This window comes from Pinus tabuliformis, chromosome 3_1 (assembly GCF_031772625.1).
Source record: "Pinus tabuliformis cultivar Carrire ecotype Pingquan chromosome 3_1, CPIR1, whole genome shotgun sequence".
Lineage (NCBI taxonomy): Eukaryota > Viridiplantae > Streptophyta > Pinopsida > Pinales > Pinaceae > Pinus > Pinus tabuliformis.
The window spans coordinates 379,270,657-379,280,706 of NC_142301.1; positions in this window are offsets into that span (position 1 = coordinate 379,270,657).

Here is a 10,050-nt window from a genome sequence, read left to right on the forward strand (position 1 = left end):
GATCCGAATTGACCATCATATTCTGAAGTGTTTCTTGGAGCAATGCTTATCCTCTCTGCAAAAAAATAAATGACTTACCAAAATGTTTGGCCATAACTATGAGATAGTCTATAAGAAGGGTTGCAACAATGTGGTGGCAGATGCCTTGTCTCAGAAATTTGAGGAGGACGACTCCCTCTTATCACTATCTTTTCCCATACCATCTTGGATTGAGGAGGTACACAATGAATGGTTTTCCCATCCATCCATTTCCCAGCTAATCCAATGGTTACAAAGTGGATCCTAATCCTCCAGTGGATTACACTTGGTAGGAAGATATTCTTCGATACAGGGATCATGTGGTTCTCTCCCCTAACTCCACTCTCAAACCATGCATCCTAGTGGAGTTGCACTCCTCACTTATTGTAGGACATTCAGGCTTTCAGAATACTAAGTATGCTCACGCACATTTCTCTTTCTTTTGGGAAGAAATGAAACAAGACATTCTTACATTTGTGGTTAAATGTGACATCTACCATCGCAAAAAAGGGGAAACAGTGAAGACACCAGGAACCTTAAACCCTTGCCACTACCTACTTTTATATGGACCAATGTTTCCATGGACTTCATTGTAGGTCTCCCTAAATCAGGAAACAATTCAATCATCATGGTGGCAGTTGATTGACTCTCCAAATAAGCCCATTTTTTTTCCTTACCACACCCGTTGGCTCCAACTCTAGTGGCTCAATTATTCATGGATCAAAATTTCAAACTGTGTGGAATGCCTAGTTCTATTTTGTTTGATCAAGATCTCACCTTCATTAGTAACTTTTGGCATGAGCTATTAAAGCTATTCGGCACACAACTCCAAATGACTACAACATATCACCCCAAATGGATGGTCAAACCGAAGTGGTAAACAAATGTTTGGAGACCTACCTATGGTGCTTTTATTCAGATAGACACCATCAATGGGTGTAGTGGTTACCTTTAGTAAAATGGTGGTATAATACTAATTATCATGAAGCAGCCAAAATGACACCATATGAGTTGGTGTATGGCCAACTCCCACCTTCGCCAACTTCTTATCTTCCAAGATCTTCCAAAGTGCAGGAAGTTGATAAGTTTCTTCAGAGTCGAGAAACCATTGTCACTCTTCTGAAGGATAATATCCATCAAGCACAAAATTGAATGAAGCAACAGACTAACCAACATTGATTAGAAAGGTATTTTCAAGTGAGTGACGAAGTGTTTCTTTGAATACAACCTTATAAGTAAACGTCTCTCAAAGAAAAGAGCTTCCAAAATTTAGCTCCCAAATTTTATGGGCCTTATCAGGGGGTTCATCGTATTAGCTCCGTTGACTACAAATTTGTAGTACCATCCACTTCCAAAATTCAAAACATATTCCATGTCTCTTGTCTCAAGAAAGTCGCAGGGCACAATTGTAAGGTTCAGACCATACTGCCTGAATTAGACGAGGAAGGTTATATATGGATAAAACTGGAACAAGTCTTAGATTCAAGAGAATTCCATCTTCACAGCCGCACGTCAAGGGAGTCCTCATCTAGTGGAAAGACACCTTACTAAAAGATGCAACATAGGAACTAGCAACTATCTCCAAAAAATTTTGCAACTCCAGACTTCAGTACAAGTTTATTTCTAAAGGGGGAGGGAATGTTAGGGTCTGAACCTAACCCCTTTATTAATGTAATAATCCCAAAGGGCCTCGTAAGAGTCCTAATTAGTTATTTTAATGAATAAAGCTCATAAACATTGTAAGTTGCTAACTCGCATTATAAAAAAGGGGTCACAGTTTGTTATAATAGGGCATAGTTAGTAAATGAAGTGGTTACCTGCATTATGAAAGGGGCCATGAGTAGTTAGGGTTTTGGGTCTCATTAAACTATATAATGTCGAATATAGTAAGGGAATATTTGTCTTATGTTGTTGTAATTGAGCTCTTCTCTATTGGAGGTTTCCCCCTCGAAGAGGCAAATGAACAATATTGTTGCAAATCTTAATTGAATATTTCCATTTCTGTCATCACATTGTGTTGTTTTCTATGGCATTTCTAGCTTATTTCATGCTCTGATATTTTCTACATGTTAAGAATACTACAACCAAAGTCAAGAATATTGAGCTCGAATATCCAGAGGAGGGTGAACATCTCTTCCTCTCACAGATGTGGGTGAAATGTTCTCTATTTTAGTTCATTTTCGATACCAAGAGTAAAAAAAAACTTCATCTTAGTAGAGGTCATTAAGCAGATGGGCTTGCCAACAACACCACACCAACAATTATACATCACTGGGTGGCTCTACCAAGGGCGGAGAAAAAACAAATTTTTTTTGGTCCTAATCACAATAAAAGGAATTCATTGAGTTGAAACAATGCATTTTCTTTATGTCAGTCCTCACATTGCTATACCTGCAAAAACCATTTGAGATTGAGACAGATGCCTTCGACTATGCTATTGGTGCAGTTATCACCCAAAAAGGGCATCAAATGGCCTATCATAATGAGATACTCTCTAATTGTTGGAAATACTGAGAGGAGGGGTGAATCAGAATTCCTTTTCAATTGTTATTTTTACCAGTTAAATCATTTATATTAAGAACACAAAATGAACAATAGGAATAAATGTTTTTATTAACATAATATTTACAATAAATCAAGTACAATATATATAAGGCTCCAACATGTTGCCAAGCACCAAATTGGTCTTTTGTGAGTCTCCAACCTCTAGGGCACCAACCTTGTGTTTAGGAGTAGCAACTCCAAGGACACCAATCATTCCAATTCTAAGGCACCAACCCCAAGGGCTCTGATCCTATCTTGTCAAGGCACCAACCTTGGATTTAGGAGCACCAACTCTAAGGAAACCAATCCTTCCAATTCTGAGGCACCAACCCCAAGGGCTCCAACCCTATAGTTTTGCTTTGTCAAGAAATGTTTTGATTGTATTACACTACTCTCAAAATCTTCTTTGTTGTGTTCTGTCAATCTAAAGCTTCACTGCTACATCAATGACAACCTATCTTCATATGAAGGAGTCTTCACAATTCTTCATATTTCCCAAATAGAGTCTGCAAAGTTACCTCATGATGATTTCAAATAGCCATCATGATCTACAATAGTCTTCACACAACTTCAATGTGTCTACACTGAACTGAACTAAGCTCTGCACAAAAACAACTCTCTGTTTCAAGCCTATGTTCTCACTGTCACGGTAAATGCTTCAGGAGTGACTGCTTCAGGAGTAACTACTTCAGGAGTGATTGTCGCAGTTTCGTATTGTGTGTTCAATTAAAAACAACCCTATTCATACTCAGATAATATTCTTAGATCCACAGAGTGTCATTTTGACCTGTTATCTTAATCAATGTCAAACACAAGTCCGAGCTTTTCAATAAATAACCCAATCAACAGAATGTTTGACCTTCGGCTTCCTTCTTCTTCTGCTGGACCTTTTGGCTTCCTTCTTCACTCGCTTGACCTTCAGCTTCCATTTTTATTCGCTCAACCTTTAGCTTCCTTTCTCTTCCATTGGACCTTTCAGCTTCCTTCTTCGCTCACTTGACCTTTGGCTTCCTTTTTCACTCGCTTGACCTTCAACTTTCTTTCTAATGTTCCTTCGGCTTCCTCTGTCTCTTCAAGTTCATGAGTTGTGAAATTATTTATGCTCTATTTTTATTCCTGACATAGATACTCAGAACTGAAGCGTTTTAGCTCGTTTTTATATGAGTTTCACCAATGACAAAAGGACACATCTATTGGAGGGAGGTCGACTTGTATATTAAAAAAATATATATCAGAGAGTATTTTATCCATAGACTTGATTATTCACGGAAACCATATAAGAGCTTCTATACCCACATGGAGGTCCCACATGCCACGTCATCACCTTTAATCCTGCAATCGTAATTTCATGAGAATCGGAATCATTCCTTTAATCCCGCAATCACAACTTCATAAAAATCGGAGGTTTTACAAATGTGCACATGCTCTGTCTTCTGATGGAGCAGATGCAATATTCAATGAACTGTTTTTAATGAATCCATCGGGTCCACAATATTATCGCAATCGGCGGTTGGGTTCACAAGTCTTATCGCAATCGGTGGTCCGACGATGACAAATCTTATGATTTGTGTAACTTCCCTGATATCTGGACGCGATACTACATAAAGGTATGCTCTAATGGAGCTATCGGGTACACGTATTATATCTCAATCTATGGTTTGAGGGACTTCGACTAGCACACGAATTAAAACAGCCTTAACCCCCACAGTTGACTGTGATCTAAGAATTGAATATGAGATCGATGGCTAGGATTGAGTATGGGACTTCAGCCACGATCAAGGAAATCCATACTTTCCTACCCCCACAGTTGCTAATCACCGTCGATCTAACAGATCTGTCGATCCAACAATCCATATCTATTCCTCCACCATTCTTCTTCCGCAAGCACTTGGGTTTGATCTTCGTCATTCATTTCTTGACTCCATTATATTGCAATCGGGGGTTTGAGTAGTGTTTACATAACTTAATATAATAAAACCACTGATAATGTGACAATATAATTTCTCTGATAAAGCGTCGATATCTTAACTCCTCCCTATAAACAACTTCCGATAAATTGCTTATCTTCTCTTTCTGGCTTTCAATGACTTCTTCCTCCTACTCTTTATCTTTCCTCGGCTTCCGATAGCTTTCCTCCTTGGTTCCACTATTTCTATTATGTCTGTATTCAATCCTTGGATCCTTCATGGGCAACATTATGATCACAAGAATTTTCCATCACAAACATTGCCATATTGACATCAATGACAACCTTGATTAACAATATCCCCCTTTGTCATTGATGGCAATATTCTTTCACTTTCAACCTTCTCTCCCCCTTTGACATCAATGGAAAATGAGGTGCCCAAGTACTCCCCCTATCAAGCTGCTACTCTTCTTCATGAATAGTAGATCTTCATGGGTATGTTACTCCCCCTGTCATAGTGCTCTTCTTTTTACTCAAGATAGAAGGATTGATGCCTTATCATCAACTAGCACATTATCCCTTCTTCATGTCTAAAAAAACTACTTTATCATGGCTTCAACAATGTTTAAAGATGCTCCACTTCAATGCTTCCAAATAGATTCCAAATAGCCACACACTAAATGTTCAAGTCCAAGTTTTTATGCTTCAATCCATATTTTGTTGTCTCCACAGTCAGAATTAAGAGGCCTTCATAGTCCGAATCAAGAGAAAATGCCACTAAAATTTTCTTTCTTGCTATCTCTCTTCATATCCAAGTTCCTTTGTATCTCTATGCTTCTCCTTAAGTTGTTGAGCTATATTCGACATCACAACATTCTCCCCCTTTTTTTAATATCTAATCTGTGACTGTCTTTTAACTTCTTTCTATTGTTTGACAACTTTTTGCAATGCTTCAATTATTCTAGATTCTTCCAACTGCTCTTGATTCAAGCTCCATTCCCAGATGTGTCTGTTTGTTTGAAGCTTGCCTCTATTACTGTCCTCGATTTACATGTTCTCACATCATATCCCTGAGTCGAGACATTCAACTATTGTAATACCAAAAAAACATAGTTATTTTTCCTATTTCTTTGGCATTGGATGGCCTTCTCTGCTGCTCTAATTTATCCTTAGTGATCAAGTGGAAAATATCTTCAACAACAGTCCAAAGAATGGTTATAAGATCATGTTCTTCAATGTAGTGCTCCTGAGAAATGATCTTTATCAAAGAATGATTATTAATATAGCTCATCGAGGATTTCATAAGAACCCTTTCATGAATAGCTTCTGCAATAATGATCAAGAATCACAGGCTCCCCCTAACTATATGCATAATCTCTTTTGGCAGAGTCTTCCCATCAAATGCTTAGATTGTCGAAGATCGGGTCAATAACATGTGTTGTTGGCTGGAGAGTTCAAGGGACTTTCGGGTTGTATTTGCTTCCTTCTCCATACTTGTGTAACTTTCTTATCTGGCATAGTTCTAGCTTGAGAAGGTGCCCAAATCAAGTTACAATTACGTGCCATATGACCAAAGTTATGCCACTTGAAGCATTCTATGTTGTTCATGAATAAGAATTCATGACTTCTTCTTGCGAAATTGCTTCTCGGAGATTGACGGGGATCATTATAAGCCCTACAATCTTTTGCCATGTGTCCAAAGTTTGTACAAGAACAAAAATAACAAAGAAATAAACTTTGGTACCTGGGAGATGGAGATTTCCTTGATGTACTTCTAAAGCCTTTCTGCCTTGGGATTCCTTGATAATATTCATCGCCTTTTATATTCCCAACATCATTTGCAAGTCTTCTTGGAGCGAGATTTCTTCCATTGTTGCCTTTACTCTTCTCCATGCCTTTGTTGGAACTAGGAGCATTATTATTTCCATTAGGCTTCCTCATGTCCTTGTTGTTTGAAGTGTGGTCACCCTTGCTTGAGGATTCACCTTCATAGTCAAGACCTAATTTATCAAATGGAGATCTTTGATGGCTAAGCATGTCATCCAAGGCTTGAGAGCTCTTCAAGATTTTGTCCATCCCTTCAAACTTTTTCCTGGGGGAGGCAATCTCTTCTTCCAATATTTCACAATCATTATTCTTCTTAGCAAGTTGTTTCTCAGTTTCTTCCTTGATACGAGTAGCTTCATTTTCTTATATTTTAAGGGAGATGATATCTGATTTCATTTTGAAAATTTCTTCATTTTCCTTAGATATACTGCTCTCCATTTCTTCCTTGATCCTTGTGGCTTTACATGTTTCGACCTTGAGAAGTTTGATGTCAGATTTTAGTTTGAAGATCTCTTCATCCTTTGATTTTAGTTGGTATATCATGGTGTTTCTCTTCTTTTCTACTTCATCAACCTATCCTCCTATGATTACCAATGCTTCCATTGTCTTCTCAGCTCCTTGTGCTAACTTTCTTGCTTCTTGTAGTTGTGATCTAAGGGAGGATACCTCTTCCTTTTATTGACCAATCTCTGCTTCAAGTTTGTTCAAGCTCTGGTGCCTTCGTTCAAAGTGGCTTGACAAGTTATCTTCCCATTTCTTTGCTTTTTCCAATTGATTTTTCATGGATATGACTTCCTCATGATGCTTTCTTTTGCTTTGACAAAATTCCTTCTTAAGCTTGGGAATCTCTTCATCCCTTTCTTGTACTTGAAGCTTGACAAGGTCAACTTTCTTCCTTGTTTGGTCTTGGTCACCAGCTAGTGATTTCTTATTAAGTTCCTTGTTTTCCTTTTTCAAATTGATAATCTCTTCTATGGCAGCCATAAGTTTAGTGAAGAGATCTTCTTCAAAATATTTTTCAATCTCTTCATCTTCTAGGTCTTCTTTAGCCTTGATGTCATCATTCTCATTTTTAGCTTCTATGATGGGTTCTAGATTTCCTTCTTGGTTTCCATCATCTTCTTGACTAGTGGTTATGGTTAATTCTCCTTTTGAGTGAAGGTCATGAAGTTTGTCCCATATACCCTTTGTTGACAAACATTTTCCTAAATTTTTCTTTATAGAATCAGGTAACCCATTCAAGATTGCTTTCATTGCTCCTGTATTATGTTCCTTGGATTCTCCATCCATCATGCTATCAATAATCATAGATTTCCAAACTTTAATGCCTTGAGTCTTTAATAAATTCCTCATTCTTGCCTCCCATATATCAAAGTTTCCATTGAACAATGGAGCCTTCATAAATTGATTGACTTCGATTTCATTGGTTGAGGGAGACACATCTTTAGGAGGATTGGAGACTTTCTTCCTTGGCTTCAACATTTGTGTTTTAATTGATGAGCCTCATAAATGGGTAATTATATGGGCTCATTTTACCTCCTAACCTAGTCAAACCAACCATTTTCTTAGCTTATTGTATGATTTTCTGATTATATTTATGCTTAAAGGGTGAGTTGAGTTAGTTATTATGCCATATGGTCTAACATGTATTTAATGCATATTATTGATGGATTTCGAGGTCAAAGTCAAGGATCTAGTGGTCAAAATGCAGCAATAACTCGAAGTAGACAGAGGAGAGGACTTATACGAGGGAATCCCCCTCATTTATTGCTCCTCACTTCGAATTCCCCTTCATTCAGCTCAGAGTACAAGCAGCCAAATCATGCACTAGAAGGCAGCCGAGCAAGTGGAAGATGATTGATAGTTATCTCGATTTTTGGGAGCCAAGCCTCCCTGATTTTAAGGAATTTGTTGGTAGCTTTAGATGTATAAGTATATAGGCCTAGGGCCTCACTAGGGTCAACCCTTTTTTTCTTATGTAAACTCTGCTCAAATTTCAAGCTTACTATTTTATGGCAGTTTTATGTAATCTTGCTATTTTTTGATAATGATGATGGAATCCTTTTTGAGCTAGCACTGAGTTACCTCAGAGGGCTGAAGCTCTTGGGTTAGGGCCCAATCCAAGTAGCTAAGCTTCTCTTTACTTGTCTTTGTATGCTTTACTTCACTTTGTAGATTAGTCGTTGTTAGATGTATTTCTCTTATGGTTAAGAATAGGTTGTTTTTGATGATTTAGTAGCTTTCTTCCATTTGTTCTTTTTGTAGCAAGTTAAGCAGTGATTAGAGAAGATTCAAAAGAATAGCAACAATGCCTTGGCCTCTCTTCCTCCCTCTAAGACCATGATTTGAGGCAAAGACTCTCTTGCTGCCCCAAAAACACAGATTTTCCTCATTCCTAGGACTTCTAGTGTTTGCAGCTCTCTAGTAGGTTGATAGTCCAATTTTGCTTTCTTTAGATCTTCTTTATCAGGTTAAATTCTTGATTTTCAATAGTCCTTTTGCATGCTTTCCTTTCTTACAAAATTTCCCAGCATGTCCTTCTATACATCATAGTTTAGCCCATTTTAATACAAAACTTTGTTTTTCCTAGGATGCACTCATTTCATTGGTTGCTTGATTTTCTTAGTTGACTGTCGGTTTCTATGTAGTATATCTCTTCCAGAAATAGGTTAGCTTACCAGAAATCACACCCTCCATCTGATCCATGCCCTATAGGTCTCCCAAACCTCACCTCAATTCTGCCCTAGTTTCCTTCATTTTTCATAGAACTTCTTCCTCTCTCCTAGAGAAAACCCAATCATCTTTCTCTCTCCTGGTGATTCATGGTATACCTTAGGCACCCTAACACCTCATTCCAACCTTCATCCAACTTTTCCACCCACTCTCACACCCTCAAAACAGCAAAAATTTCTCTCGGCCTCCTCCTGTAGGCCTCCTGTAGTTTCCATGTTTTCCTCCTATAATTTTCCTTTGTCCTCTTGTAGTTTTTCCTGTAGGATTTCTTTTGAAGGTTGAGTTTGGTAAAAGCCTCCAGAATGCCACCTAAGACCTCCTAGGACCCATCCACACCATCCTACATCCTCCCAAGCTCCAAAACTTCCCTCTAACACCACCAGTTCGCTGCCACACTCACACACAATAAATTAGATGCATGTTAAATCCACATAAAAATCCAAAAATATATTTTTTGCTTATTTACTTCCAGAAATAGCATGGCTAGATGTTGTTTACTTCCTTGAGTAGGTAATGGCATTTCTTTCATGGTTTTCATAGTGTTTTTGGCAAAAGTAGAATTAGCTTGTTAATTAGGGTTTACTAGGTTTTTCTTTACATTCCAGTCTTTCTCCTTTCTGCAGTTAGAATAGCATTTGTAGAGTAATCTTTCTTTCCTTTCATCACACATAGAGCTTCTTCTAAAATCTATAGAATTTGGCTTGAGCTCCTAGTGATCTCGCGTCAACTGACCAAGTGACAACCTGCAGTGAGAACTAGTACTTGTGCATATAGCACCAACGCTTCCAAGTTTGTTACGAACTACCGGGTTGATAAAAGTAAAGTTGGTAGCCCAGGAGTTGCAGCATTCTTGCTGCAATACTAGCACTCACCACTTTTTGGTGCCATTTCCAGGGAAGCATCAGAGTATTCTGTGATTACTGCTTTCTTCTATTTCCTATTGCAACATTCTGCTAATAGTTTATTTCGGCAAAAGTAGACTAGTCATTTCTTTTCTTTTAGTTCTACATTTCCTTGCTTTC